At 33.4% G+C, this 18079-nt stretch overlaps 1 protein-coding gene across 2 annotated transcripts in view; it reads left to right on the forward strand.

The window, feature by feature from the left end:
* LOC144363521 (ly6/PLAUR domain-containing protein 6-like) overlaps positions 1-18079 on the forward strand; it is a 61925-nt gene that overhangs the window by 11566 nt on the left and 32280 nt on the right. The window contains exon 1 of one of the 2 annotated variants that reach the window (XM_085506168.1): positions 517-608. The exons of the other annotated variant lie outside the window; for it this stretch is intronic. The gene's annotated coding sequence lies outside the window, so the exon portion shown is untranslated. Of the gene's footprint in view, positions 1-516; positions 609-18079 lie in introns of those variants that run through there. 2 annotated transcript variants of the gene reach the window in all.

The raw sequence follows: 18079 nt of genomic DNA on the forward strand, positions 1-18079 counted from the left end.
AATACCCCTGAAATTGGACAGTCTGCGGATGCATGACGTCACATGTATCGCATGTCTTAATGTTCCGAAATACTACTTTTGTCAAGGATGTATTTTGCTACAATCGGTGGCATACTTTACAAACGACGTGTCCTTGATTTATCCGAGAGGTATGACCCAGGATCATTGACCTAAATGCAGCTGAACAATGTCACTATATCATAGTTAGCCTAGTTTACTAATGACGACACTAAGCATTGTGTAATTATTTATGGTGACAATAGATTTGGACAAACAAGTAAATAAGAAAACTAGAGTAGCGACAGCTGAATGAATGACTGATGTGGTGTAAAAAAAAAGTCTGCGCATGCTTTTTCATGCAGAGAACATTAAATTAACCATAACAACGTAACGGTGTTGAGATTAAAAATAATGCACATTGTCTACATTAGATGTTTCACGCACTGAATAATGTTATGTGTTTACGTCAGTTCGATTTTAAGTACGAACTCGTAATCGTGGCAGGTACTATATATGAACGGCCCATGATTCAGTGTGGAACGGCCAGGCCATGCACCCTTGACAAATCACCTGCGTTTTGTTGAGTTTTAAACTACTGTCATGTTAAGGTAATTATTATGTTTGCATTTTGCATTTTCCAATATACAAATCATAATTATCCAACACTAGTACACCATCCATAAACCTTGTTCGAGGTGACTTACTTTCAAATCCATAGTTAACATTCATTATAGTATTCTACTATGTACATTCTATTCGTATGTTTTTGTTTGTACTTAATTCGGTGATTAAAATTCATCAGGCATTTTTCATTCGAAATTAACACTCTCATCCTAGCTAACACTAAGTGAAGCCATTAACCATGTTATTCCCAGCATTGTGTTTGTCTAGACCAAGCATGAGTATTGTGTTAATGTTAATGATTTGATATTAGCTACAAGAAACGAGGTTTTCCCACCCATATTAGTCACTTAGTAGATACAATTTACTAGGGATGAGATATATTAATGTAGATATATGTAAACACCAAATTTGGTATTCCCCCTAGTGGCTTTTGTATAGCTTTGGGGAGTGATAGAAACAGCGTTTTCGTGACTCATTCTGAAAAGCATACCTGAGCATGAAGATGAACAGTTACTGCATATATGAACAGCTCCGGGCCGTGGGGTAGTTGATTGTCTAATAACAGTGACAGTGTCATCATAGTGTTGGTCGACAGTGAGTTTCCTAAAGGGAGTGTGTAACACAACAATTTTCTCGTGTTCAGCTATGTAGCAATTAGATCGATGCATGGTTTCGGTGTCCCGGCGACTCGTGATAGAACCCATTCGTAGTTGTAGAGCGTGTTCCAAGTCTGTGATTATCGTCTAAAATCAGAACACAAGCCTAACCATTTGTCTTAATTTGAGTCTCTAACAAAATGCATGTAGACCCTGATTTTGTCTTTTTTGCGTAACTGTCACTTTTGCTGGCCAACACTAAATCGCGATTGACGATTTTTGATTTACAATTAACGATGTGCGGTATTAACTTATAATTGCAATTAAATTTAGGAATGTTATTTAATTTCAATTATTTAAATTAAAAAAAGGTAGTAGAAATAAAAAAATCATGAATTACAAATCATCATTTGGTAAATGTTGAAAAAATCTGAATTCATGGGGGAAGACCTATCTAAGCGACACAGTCTTGTCTTAAGGCCACATACGCTAGAGTAGCATACTCAGTCTTTGGGAACACTTAGCCATGTTGGAAACTGGATTTGTTAACTAGCAATTCAGTCACACTGTTATGAATAGGACGTTATTATATTTGTAAAGTTTGGCTGATTTAAAATTTTGATATGGACAATGTATGTGAAAAAATCAAATATACACTGGCAAAAAACAAACAGAATTCCACAACTCGATGCGCACTTGTCAGTGCCATGCACAATTTCAATATTGATGGACTTGTTGAATGCATCTCTGATGATAACTTCAACTACAGATAGTGCCGGTTTTGGTCTTAGTGATAAGTTCCGGTGAGGCTTTTTGCAGATTTGTCTGGATTTGTTGGCGAAATGGCACCAGACACAGCTTTCCGTGGACTACTATCGGTGTGGTTGTACACTTGTACCACATTATCTGATTAAGTTCGCTTTTTTGTGAGCTGCTCGTCAAAGCCATTCCGACACAGTAATGCTGTTGCTGTGATGACCTGAACAAAGACAAAAAGCAATTACTTATTTCATGTAATCAACTTTAATGCAGTTTAAAATATTAAATGAGACACGGTACGAGTAGCATAACATGTCTTTATCGTAATGTCTTATAGTATTTATTCCAAACTTCTGTTTCGAAAAACGTGACATTTGCATCGGATTCCGCATAAGGGCGCCTTTAAAACGGTTCATTGCCAGATATGCATTTTAGATAACGTTTCAACAGCTTTACAAAACAGAGAAGATTCGATACATCTGCATACTGTGGAACATATTTGTACTGTATGTAGCTTGTGAAATTGATGTAATTCTACTTGATTATTCTTGCCTGGACTATAATAGAAATATATGTATTCCTCTTACCTTCTCTGACTAAGTAAAAAACAATCATTAAATTACTATGTTCGTCACCTGCTCCCAAAGCAAACACTTTTGACAAGTACGAATACACAGCATAACTAAGAGGTATTTTAAGAGAGAACTTTTTCCCACAAAATATTTTCTTCTTCTACAGGGTACGATTTGGTGTGTTGACCATCGACGCCTTGCACATGTCAGTCAATATTTGTCATCACTATGAATGTTGTGAAAGCACACCGTTATATGGACATTAATAACCACGAATGAATCACATTATGAAAATCTTAATAATTAAAACAAAAATCTCGGCGTTTAGAATTGTATATTTGTTGTATATTGCAATATAAATCTCTCACACCGTGTACAAGATACTTCGTACCATCTTGTCTTCTCAGCTCACTCAAAAAAGCGAAATAACTAAACGTTTAGTTCATTTGATACTGGCATGAAGGTGAAATGTTACTCTCATGTATGCCGTCTTTTTCTATAGCTTCATTTATAAAAACCGCCGGCGTTCGTGTTGTTCCACGAGATTCCCTATTCACATTGAAATTATTAGAGCAAATGGGAAGCAACAATGCAATTGATTGGCTTATCATACCTACTAGTCAGACCAATCAGAGAACAGCTTGTTTGTCGACAGGTTTTTTTTTCAACCTATCAATTTTTTTCGTGTATATAATGCTTCGACTCGTCTGAATTAGTATTCATTCTCATGATAATTTAGTCATTCACTAATTCCGATGCTACAAATTATCACCTATATGCCGATGACGCTGAATTACACTTAATATCTGTTAAACCACAAAAACTATTCTAATGATGTTGTCAATCACACAATTGTTAATTGCATCAATGGTTTTAAGTGTGGATCCATCTGAATATGATAAATTAAACACAGATAAAACGGAGAATACTGTACTATGCAGACCACTTCAGTAACATGTGTTACACTTTAGATGTGGCGGTTATAAATGTTCAGGTCTGGATTAATATGACAAATATTGGTATCACTTTTGATAATCAGGTATCAATGAATAGTTACGTGAAGTTAATTAGCAAGATCTTGTTTTCATCATTTACATCGATTTTGCCAATTCTTTCCATAGAATAAACCAAGGTACACACATTTATTCCCTCAAGACTTGATTACTGTAACGGTTTGCTCATTAGCATAACCAAAGCACAAATAACTAAACTGAATTGCAATGCGTTCAAAATTCTGCAGCGAGACTGATCTTTGATAGCCAGAAATTTGACCAAATACTACACATCTTAGAAATTTGCATTGCTGTCGAGTAGATTTTAAATTACTGTATTTAATATATATATATGTATATATATATATCACTACATTTCGTGACTATACTATACGTACATGCGCTGTTTATTCCATACAATCACACCTACAATCATCTGACACATAGTTACTTGTACTGCCTTACAGTAATTTCATGACTTGTTATGACAGTATCTGTGGCAGGTCTCATGTTCTGGAACAGCTTACCATTATACTTAAGACGAGAATCGATTATAATATCAGATGATTTTAAGATCAATTTGAAGACATACCTTTTTAATAACGCATACTCCGCGTGATTTTATAAGTAGTTATGGCAATTGTCAATCTTTTTATTTATTTGTTTTTTCATGCATGTTTATGGTATAACGAAATACTCGATAGTGTGGATTTCTAGACATGTGCGGGTACCCAACGTGTGGTTACGCACTGTGGTGTTTCTATTGCTCATGTGCGTATTACAAACCCCATATTGTATTAGGATCGACATTATAAACCACATACTCGTATTAATATGGTCATTACAAACCCCATACTTGTATTAGGATTGACATTATAAACCACATACTCGTATTAATATGGTCATTACAAACCCCATACTTGTATTAGGATTGACATTATAAACCACATACTCGTATTAATATGGTCATTACAAACCACACACTTGTATTAGGATTGACATTATAAACCACATACTCGTATTAATATGGTCATTACAAACCCCATACTTGTCTTAGGATTGACATTATAAACCACATACTCGTATTAATATGGTCATTACAAACCCCATACTTGTCTTAGGATCGACATTATAAACCACATACTCGTAATAATATGGTCATTACAAACCCCATACTTGTCTTAGGATCGACATTATAAACCACATACTCGTATTAATATGGTCATTACAAACCCCATATTGTATTTGGATCGACATTATAAACCACATACTCGTATTAATATGGTCATTACAAACCACACACTTGTATTAGGATTGACATTATAAACCACATACTCGTATTAATATGGTCATTACAAACCCCATACTTGTCTTAGGATTGACATTATAAACCACATACTCGTATTAATATGGTCATTACAAACCCCATACTTGTCTTAGGATCGACATTATAAACCACATACTCGTAATAATATGGTCATTACAAACCCCATACTTGTCTTAGGATTGACATTATAAACCACATACTCGTATTAATATGGTCATTACAAACCCCATATTGTATTAGGATCGACATTATAAACCACATACTCGTATTAATATGATCATTACAAACCCCATACTTGTCTTAGGATCGACATTATAAACCACATACTCGTATTAATATGGTCATTACAAACCCCATACTTGTCTTAGGATTGACATTATAAACCACTTACTCGTATTAATATGGTCATTACAAACCACATACTTGTATTAGCATCGACATTATAAACCACATACTCGTATTAATATGGTCATTACAAACCCCATACTTGTCTTAGGATTGACATTATAAACCACATACTCGTATAAATATGGTCATTACAAACCCCATATTGTATTAGGATCGACATTATAAACCACATACTCGTATTAATATGGTCATTACAAACCACACACTTGTATTAGGATTGACATTATAAACCACATACTCGTATTAATATGGTCATTACAAACCCCATACTTGTCTTAGGATTGACATTATAAACCACATACTCGTATTAATATGGTCATTACAAACCCCATATTGTATTAGGATCGACATTATAAACCACATACTCCTATTAATATGGTCATTACAAACCCCATACTTGTCTTAGGATCGACATTATAAACCACATACTCGTATTAATATGGTCATTACAAACCACACACTTGTATTAGGATCGACATTATAAACCACATACTTGTATTAATATGGTCATTACAAACCCCATACTTGTCTTAGGATTGACATTATAAACCACATACTCGTATTAATATGGTCATTACAAACCCCAGACTTGTCTTAGGATCGACATTATAAACTACATACTCGTATTAATATGGTCATTACAAACCACACACTTGTATTAGGATCGACATTATAAACCACATACTCGTATTAATATGGTCATTACAAACCCCATACTTGTATTTGGATCGACATTATAAACCACATACTCATATTAATATGGTCATTACAAACCACACACTTGTATTAGGATCGACATTATAAACCACATACTCGTATTAATATGGTCATTACAAACCCCATACTTGTCTTAGGATTGACATTATAAACCACATACTGTATTAATATGGTCATTACAAACCCCATACTTGTCTTAGGATCGACATTATAAACTACATACTCGTATTAATATGGTCATTACAAACCCCATACTTGTCTTAGGATCGACATTATAAACTACATACTCGTATTCATATGGTCATTACAAACCACCCACTTGTCTTAGAATCGACATTATAAACCACATACTCGTATTAATATGGTCATTACAAACCACATACTTGTATTAGCATCGACATTATAAACCACATACTCGTATTAATATGGTCATTACAAACCCCATACTTGTCTTAGGATTGACATTATAAACCACATACTCGTATAAATATGGTCATTACAAACCCCATATTGTATTAGGATCGACATTATAAACCACATACTCGTATTAATATGGTCATTACAAACCACACACTTGTATTAGGATTGACATTATAAACCACATACTCGTATTAATATGGTCATTACAAACCCCATACTTGTCTTAGGATTGACATTATAAACCACATACTCGTATTAATATGGTCATTACAAACCCCATATTGTATTAGGATCGACATTATAAACCACATACTCCTATTAATATGGTCATTACAAACCCCATACTTGTCTTAGGATCGACATTATAAACCACATACTCGTATTAATATGGTCATTACAAACCCCATACTTGTCTTAGGATTGACATTATAAACCACTTACTCGTATTAATATGGTCATTACAAACCCCATATTGTATTAGGATTGACATTATAAACCACATACTCGTATTAATATGGTCATTACAAACCCCATACTTGTCTTAGGATTGACATTATAAACCACATACTCGTATTAATATGGTCATTACAAACCCCATATTGTATTAGGATCGACATTATAAACCACATACTCGTATTAATATGGTCATTACAAACCCCATACTTGTCTTAGGATTGACATTATAAACCACATACTCGTATTAATATGGTCATTACAAACCCCAGACTTGTCTTAGGATCGACATTATAAACTACATACTCGTATTAACATGGTCATTACAAACCACACACTTGTATTAGAATCGACATTATAAACCACATACTCGTATTAATATGGTCATTACAAACCCCATACTTGTATTTGGATCGACATTATAAACCACATACTCGTATTAATATGGTCATTACAAACCACACACTTGTATTAGGATCGACATTATAAACCACATACTCGTATTAATATGGTCATTACAAACCCCATACTTGTCTTAGGATTGACATTATAAACCACATACTCGTATTAATATGGTCATTACAAACCCCATACTTGTCTTAGGATCGACATTATAAACTACATACTCGTATTAATATGGTCATTACAAACCCCATACTTGTCTTAGGATCGACATTATAAACTACATACTCGTATTCATATGGTCATTACAAACCACCCACTTGTCTTAGAATCGACATTATAAACCACATACTCGTATTAATATGGTCATTACAAACCACATACTTGTATTAGGATCGACATTATAAACCACCTACTCGTATTAATATGGTCATTACAAACCCCATACTTGTCTTAGGATTGACATTATAAACCACATACTCGTATTAATATGGTCATTATAAGCCACATACTTGTATTAGGATCGACATTATAAACCACATACTCGTATTAATATGGTCATTACAAACCCCATACTTGTCTTAGGATTGACATTATAAACCACATACTCGTATTAATATGGTCATTACAAACCCCATATTGTATTAGGATCGACGTTATAAACCACATACTCGTATTCATATGGTCATTACAAACCACATACTTGTATTAGGATCGACATGATAAACCACATACTCGTATTAATATGGTCATTACAAACCACACACTTGTATTAGGATCGACATTATAAACCACATACTCGTATTAATATGGTCATTACAAACCACACACTTGTATTAGGATTGACATTATAAACCACATACTCGTATTAATATGGTCATTACAAACCACACACTTGTATTAGGATTGACATTATAAACCACATACTCGTATTAATATGGTCATTACAAACCCCATACTTGTCTTAGGATTGACATTATAAACCACATACTCGTATTAATATGGTCATTACAAACCCCATACTTGTCTTAGGATCGACATTATAAACCACATACTCGTAATAATATGGTCATTACAAACCCCATACTTGTCTTAGGATCGACATTATAAACCACATACTCGTATTAATATGGTCATTACAAACCCCATATTGTATTTGGATCGACATTATAAACCACATACTCGTATTAATATGGTCATTACAAACCACACACTTGTATTAGGATTTACATTATAAACCACATACTCGTATTAATATGGTCATTACAAACCCCATACTTGTCTTAGGATTGACATTATAAACCACATACTCGTATTAATATGGTCATTACAAACCCCATACTTGTCTTAGGATCGACATTATAAACCACATACTCGTTATAATATGGTCATTACAAACCCCATACTTGTCTTAGGATTGACATTATAAACCACATACTCGTATTAATATGGTCATTACAAACCCCATATTGTATTAGGATCGACATTATAAACCACATACTCGTATTAATATGATCATTACAAACCCCATACTTGTCTTAGGATCGACATTATAAACCACATACTCGTATTAATATGGTCATTACAAACCCCATACTTGTCTTAGGATTGACATTATAAACCACTTACTCGTATTAATATGGTCATTACAAACCCCATATTGTATTAGGATCGACATTATAAACCACATACTCGTATTAATATGGTCATTACAAACCCCATACTTGTCTTAGGATTGACATTATAAACCACATACTCGTATTAATATGGTCATTACAAACCCCATATTGTATTAGGATCGACGTTATAAACCACATACTCGTATTCATATGGTCATTACAAACCACATACTTGTATTAGGATCGACATGATAAACCACATACTCGTATTAATATGGTCATTACAAACCACACACTTGTATTAGGATCGACATTAGAAACCACATACTCGTATTAATATGGTCATTACAAACCCCATATTGTATTTGGATCGACATTATAAACCACATACTCGTATTAATATGGTCATTACAAACCACACACTTGTATTAGGATCGACATTATAAACCACATACTCGTATTAATATGGTCATTACAAACCACACACTTGTATTAGGATCGACATTATAAACCACATACTTGTATTAATATGGTCATTACAAACCCCATACTTGTCTTAGGATTGACATTATAAACCACATACTCGTATTAATATGGTCATTACAAACCCCAGACTTGTCTTAGGATCGACATTATAAACTACATACTCGTATTAATATGGTCATTACAAACCACACACTTGTATTAGGATCGACATTATAAACCACATACTCGTATTAATATGGTCATTACAAACCCCATACTTGTATTTGGATCGACATTATAAACCACATACTCGTATTAATATGGTCATTACAAACCACACACTTGTATTAGGATCGACATTATAAACCACATACTCGTATTAATATGGTCATTACAAACCCCATACTTGTCTTAGGATTGACATTATAAACCACATACTCGTATTAATATGGTCATTACAAACCCCATACTTGTCTTAGGATCGACATTATAAACTACATACTCGTATTAATATGGTCATTACAAACCCCATACTTGTCTTAGGATCGACATTATAAACTACATACTCGTATTCATATGGTCATTACAAACCACCCACTTGTCTTAGAATCGACATTATAAACCACATACTCGTATTAATATGGTCATTACAAACCACATACTTGTATTAGCATCGACATTATAAACCACATACTCGTATTAATATGGTCATTACAAACCCCATACTTGTCTTAGGATTGACATTATAAACCACATACTCGTATAAATATGGTCATTACAAACCCCATATTGTATTAGGATCGACATTATAAACCACATACTCGTATTAATATGGTCATTACAAACCACACACTTGTATTAGGATTGACATTATAAACCACATACTCGTATTAATATGGTCATTACAAACCCCATACTTGTCTTAGGATTGACATTATAAACCACATACTCGTATTAATATGGTCATTACAAACCCCATATTGTATTAGGATCGACATTATAAACCACATACTCCTATTAATATGGTCATTACAAACCCCATACTTGTCTTAGGATCGACATTATAAACCACATACTCGTATTAATATGGTCATTACAAACCCCATACTTGTCTTAGGATTGACATTATAAACCACTTACTCGTATTAATATGGTCATTACAAACCCCATATTGTATTAGGATCGACATTATAAACCACATACTCGTATTAATATGGTCATTACAAACCCCATACTTGTCTTAGGATTGACATTATAAACCACATACTCGTATTAATATGGTCATTACAAACCCCATATTGTATTAGGATCGACATAATAAACCACATACTCGTATTAATATGGTCATTACAAACCCCATACTTGTCTTAGGATTGACATTATAAACCACATACTCGTATTAATATGGTCATTACAAACCCCAGACTTGTCTTAGGATCGACATTATAAACTACATACTCGTATTAATATGGTCATTACAAACCACACACTTGTATTAGGATCGACATTATAAACCACATACTCGTATTAATATGGTCATTACAAACCCCATACTTGTATTTGGATCGACATTATAAACCACATACTCGTATTAATATGGTCATTACAAACCACACACTTGTATTAGGATCGACATTATAAACCACATACTCGTATTAATATGGTCATTACAAACCCCATACTTGTCTTAGGATTGACATTATAAACCACATACTCGTATTAATATGGTCATTACAAACCCCATACTTGTCTTAGGATCGACATTATAAACTACATACTCGTATTAATATGGTCATTACAAACCCCATACTTGTCTTAGGATCGACATTATAAACTACATACTCGTATTCATATGGTCATTACAAACCACCCACTTGTCTTAGAATCGACATTATAAACTACATACTCGTATTCATATGGTCATTACAAACCACCCACTTGTCTTAGAATTGACATTATAAACCACATACTCGTATTAATATGGTCATTACAAACCCCATACTTGTCTTAGGATCGACATTATAAACCACATACTCGTATTAATATGGTCATTACAAACCCCATACTTGTCTTAGGATCGACATTATAAACTACATACTCGTATTCATATGGTCATTACAAACCACCCACTTGTCTTAGAATCGACATTATAAACCACATACTCGTATTAATATGGTCATTACAAACCACATACTTGTATTAGCATCGACATTATAAACCACATACTCGTATTAATATGGTCATTACAAACCCCATACTTGTCTTAGGATTGACATTATAAACCACATACTCGTATAAATATGGTCATTACAAACCCCATATTGTATTAGGATCGACATTATAAACCACATACTCGTATTAATATGGTCATTACAAACCACACACTTGTATTAGGATTGACATTATAAACCACATACTCGTATTAATATGGTCATTACAAACCCCATACTTGTCTTAGGATTGACATTATAAACCACATACTCGTATTAATATGGTCATTACAAACCCCATATTGTATTAGGATCGACATTATAAACCACATACTCCTATTAATATGGTCATTACAAACCCCATACTTGTCTTAGGATCGACATTATAAACCACATACTCGTATTAATATGGTCATTACAAACCCCATACTTGTCTTAGGATTGACATTATAAACCACTTACTCGTATTAATATGGTCATTACAAACCCCATATTGTATTAGGATCGACATTATAAACCACATACTCGTATTAATATGGTCATTACAAACCCCATACTTGTCTTAGGATTGACATTATAAACCACATACTCGTATTAATATGGTCATTACAAACCCCATATTGTATTAGGATCGACATAATAAACCACATACTCGTATTAATATGGTCATTACAAACCCCATACTTGTCTTAGGATTGACATTATAAACCACATACTCGTATTAATATGGTCATTACAAACCCCAGACTTGTCTTAGGATCGACATTATAAACTACATACTCGTATTAATATGGTCATTACAAACCACACACTTGTATTAGGATCGACATTATAAACCACATACTCGTATTAATATGGTCATTACAAACCCCATACTTGTATTTGGATCGACATTATAAACCACATACTCGTATTAATATGGTCATTACAAACCACACACTTGTATTAGGATCGACATTATAAACCACATACTCGTATTAATATGGTCATTACAAACCCCATACTTGTCTTAGGATGGACATTATAAACCACATACTCGTATTAATATGGTCATTACAAACCCCATACTTGTCTTAGGATCGACATTATAAACTACATACTCGTATTAATATGGTCATTACAAACCCCATACTTGTCTTAGGATCGACATTATAAACTACATACTCGTATTCATATGGTCATTACAAACCACCCACTTGTCTTAGAATCGACATTATAAACCACATACTCGTATTAATATGGTCATTACAAACCACATACTTGTATTAGGATCGACATTATAAACCACATACTCGTATTAATATGGTCATTACAAACCCCATACTTGTCTTAGGATTGACATTATAAACCACATACTCGTATTAATATGGTCATTACAAACCCCATACTTGTCTTAGGATTGACATTATAAACCACATACTCGTATAAATATGGTCATTACAAACCCCATATTGTATTAGGGTCGACATTATAAACCACATACTCGTATTAATATGGTCATTACAAACCACACACTTGTATTAGGATTGACATTATAAACCACATACTCGTATTAATATGGTCATTACAAACCCCATACTTGTCTTAGGATTGACATTATAAACCACATACTCGTATTAATATGGTCATTACAAACCCCATATTGTATTAGGATCGACATTATAAACCACATACTCCTATTAATATGGTCATTACAAACCCCATACTTGTCTTAGGATCGACATTATAAACCACATACTCGTATTAATATGGTCATTACAAACCCCATACTTGTCTTAGGATTGACATTATAAACCACTTACTCGTATTAATATGGTCATTACAAACCCCATATTGTATTAGGATCGACATTATAAACCACATACTCGTATTAATATGGTCATTACAAACCCCATACTTGTCTTAGGATTGACATTATAAACCACATACTCGTATTAATATGGTCATTACAAACCCCATATTGTATTAGGATCGACATAATAAACCACATACTCGTATTAATATGGTCATTACAAACCCCATACTTGTCTTAGGATTGACATTATAAACCACATACTCGTATTAATATGGTCATTACAAACCCCAGACTTGTCTTAGGATCGACATTATAAACTACATACTCGTATTAATATGGTCATTACAAACCCCATACTTGTCTTAGGATCGACATTATAAACTACATACTCGTATTAATATGGTCATTACAAACCCCATACTTGTCTTAGGATCGACATTATAAACTACATACTCGTATTCATATGGTCATTACAAACCACCCACTTGTCTTAGAATCGACATTATAAACTACATACTCGTATTCATATGGTCATTACAAACCACCCACTTGTCTTAGAATTGACATTATAAACCACATACTCGTATTAATATGGTCATTACAAACCCCATACTTGTCTTAGGATCGACATTATAAACCACATACTCGTATTAATATGGTCATTACAAACCCCATACTTGTCTTAGGATCGACATTATAAACTACATACTCGTATTCATATGGTCATTACAAACCACCCACTTGTCTTAGAATCGACATTATAAACCACATACTCGTATTAATATGGTCATTACAAACCACATACTTGTATTAGCATCGACATTATAAACCACATACTCGTATTAATATGGTCATTACAAACCCCATACTTGTCTTAGGATTGACATTATAAACCACATACTCGTATAAATATGGTCATTACAAACCCCATATTGTATTAGGATCGACATTATAAACCACATACTCGTATTAATATGGTCATTACAAACCACACACTTGTATTAGGATTGACATTATAAACCACATACTCGTATTAATATGGTCATTACAAACCCCATACTTGTCTTAGGATTGACATTATAAACCACATACTCGTATTAATATGGTCATTACAAACCCCATATTGTATTAGGATCGACATTATAATCCACATACTCCTATTAATATGGTCATTACAAACCCCATACTTGTCTTAGGATCGACATTATAAACCACATACTCGTATTAATATGGTCATTACAAACCCCATACTTGTCTTAGGATTGACATTATAAACCACTTACTCGTATTAATATGGTCATTACAAACCCCATATTGTATTAGGATCGACATTATAAACCACATACTCGTATTAATATGGTCATTACAAACCCCATACTTGTCTTAGGATTGACATTATAAACCACATACTCGTATTAATATGGTCATTACAAACCCCATATTGTATTAGGATCGACATAATAAACCACATACTCGTATTAATATGGTCATTACAAACCCCATACTTGTCTTAGGATTGACATTATAAACCACATACTCGTATTAATATGGTCATTACAAACCCCAGACTTGTCTTAGGATCGACATTATAAACTACATACTCGTATTAATATGGTCATTACAAACCACACACTTGTATTAGGATCGACATTATAAACCACATACTCGTATTAATATGGTCATTACAAACCCCATACTTGTATTTGGATCGACATTATAAACCACATACTCGTATTAATATGGTCATTACAAACCACACACTTGTATTAGGATCGACATTATAAACCACATACTCGTATTAATATGGTCATTACAAACCCCATACTTGTCTTAGGATGGACATTATAAACCACATACTCGTATTAATATGGTCATTACAAACCCCATACTTGTCTTAGGATCGACATTATAAACTACATACTCGTATTAATATGGTCATTACAAACCCCATACTTGTCTTAGGATCGACATTATAAACTACATACTCGTATTCATATGGTCATTACAAACCACCCACTTGTCTTAGAATCGACATTATAAACCACATACTCGTATTAATATGGTCATTACAAACCACATACTTGTATTAGGATCGACATTATAAACCACATACTCGTATTAATATGGTCATTACAAACCCCATACTTGTCTTAGGATTGACATTATAAACCACATACTCGTATTAATATGGTCATTACAAACCCCATACTTGTCTTAGGATTGACATTATAAACCACATACTCGTATAAATATGGTCATTACAAACCCCATATTGTATTAGGATCGACATTATAAACCACATACTCGTATTAATATGGTCATTACAAACCACACACTTGTATTAGGATTGACATTATAAACCACATACTCGTATTAATATGGTCATTACAAACCCCATACTTGTCTTAGGATTGACATTATAAACCACATACTCGTATTAATATGGTCATTACAAACCCCATATTGTATTAGGATCGACATTATAAACCACATACTCCTATTAATATGGTCATTACAAACCCCATACTTGTCTTAGGATCGACATTATAAACCACATACTCGTATTAATATGGTCATTACAAACCCCATACTTGTCTTAGGATTGACATTATAAACCACTTACTCGTATTAATATGGTCATTACAAACCCCATATTGTATTAGGATCGACATTATAAACCACATACTCGTATTAATATGGTCATTACAAACCCCATACTTGTCTTAGGATTGACATTATAAACCACATACTCGTATTAATATGGTCATTACAAACCCCATATTGTATTAGGATCGACATAATAAACCACATACTCGTATTAATATGGTCATTACAAACCCCATACTTGTCTTAGGATTGACATTATAAACCACATACTCGTATTAATATGGTCATTACAAACCCCAGACTTGTCTTAGGATCGACATTATAAACTACATACTCGTATTAATATGGTCATTACAAACCACACACTTGTATTAGGATCGACATTATAAACCACATACTCGTATTAATATGGTCATTACAAACCCCATACTTGTATTTGGATCGACATTATAAACCACATACTCGTATTAATATGGTCATTACAAACCACACACTTGTATTAGGATCGACATTATAAACCACATACTCGTATTAATATGGTCATTACAAACCCCATACTTGTCTTAGGATTGACATTATAAACCACATACTCGTATTAATATGGTCATTACAAACCCCATACTTGTCTTAGGATCGACATTATAAACTACATACTCGTATTAATATGGTCATTACAAACCCCATACTTGTCTTAGGATCGACATTATAAACTACATACTCGTATTCATATGGTCATTACAAACCACATACTTGTATTAGGATCGACATTATAAACCACATACTCGTATTAATATGGTCATTACAAACCCCATACTTGTCTTAGGATTGACATTATAAACCACATACTCGTATTAATATGGTCATTATAAGCCACATACTTGTATTAGGATCGACATTATAAACCACATACTCGTATTAATATGGTCATTACAAAGCCCATACTTGTATTCGAATCGACATTATAAACCACATATTCTTATTCATGTGATCATTATAAACCCCATACTTGTCTTAGGATCGACATTATAAACCACATACTCGTATTAATATGGTCATTACAAACCCCATACTTGTCTTAGAATCGACATTATAAACCACATACTCGTATTAATATGGTCATTACAAACCCCATACTTGTAATAGGATCGACATTATAAACTACATACTCGTATTCATATGGTCATTACAAATCACCCTCTTGTCTTAGGATCGATATTACAAACCCCATACTTGTATTAGGATCGACATTATAAACCACATACTCGTATTCATATGGTCATTATAAACCACATATTGTATTAGGATCGACATTATAAACCACATACTCGTATTCATATGGACATTACAAACCCCATACTTGTAATAGGATCAACATTATAAACCATATACTCGTATTCATATGGTCATTATAAACCAAACACTTGTATTAGGATCGACATTATAAACCACATACTCGTATTCATATGGTCATTACAAACCACACACTTGTATTAGGATCGACATTATAAACTACATACTCGTATTCATATGGTCATTACAAACCCCATACTTGTATTAGAATCGACATTATAAACTACATACTCGTATTCATATGGTCATTACAAACCCCATACTTGTATTAGAATCGACATTATAAACTACATACTCGTATTCATATGGTCATTACAAACCCCAGACTTGTCTTAGGATCGACATTATAAACTACATACTCGTATTAATATGGTCATTACAAACCACACACTTGTATTAGGATCGACATTATAAACCACATACTCGTATTAATATGGTCATTACAAACCCCATACTTGTATTTGGATCGACATTATAAACCACATACTCGTATTAATATGGTCATTACAAACCACACACTTGTATTAGGATCGACATTATAAACCACATACTCGTATTAATATGGTCATTACAAACCCCATACTTGTCTTAGGATTGACATTATAAACCACATACTCGTATTAATATGGTCATTACAAACCCCATACTTGTCTTAGGATCGACATTATAAACTACATACTCGTATTAATATGGTCATTACAAACCCCATACTTGTCTTAGGATCGACATTATAAACTACATACTCGTATTCATATGGTCATTA

Source organism: Saccoglossus kowalevskii, chromosome 12 (genome assembly GCF_978046115.1).
Source record: "Saccoglossus kowalevskii chromosome 12, keSacKowa6.1, whole genome shotgun sequence".
NCBI classification, from domain to species: domain Eukaryota; kingdom Metazoa; phylum Hemichordata; class Enteropneusta; family Harrimaniidae; genus Saccoglossus; species Saccoglossus kowalevskii.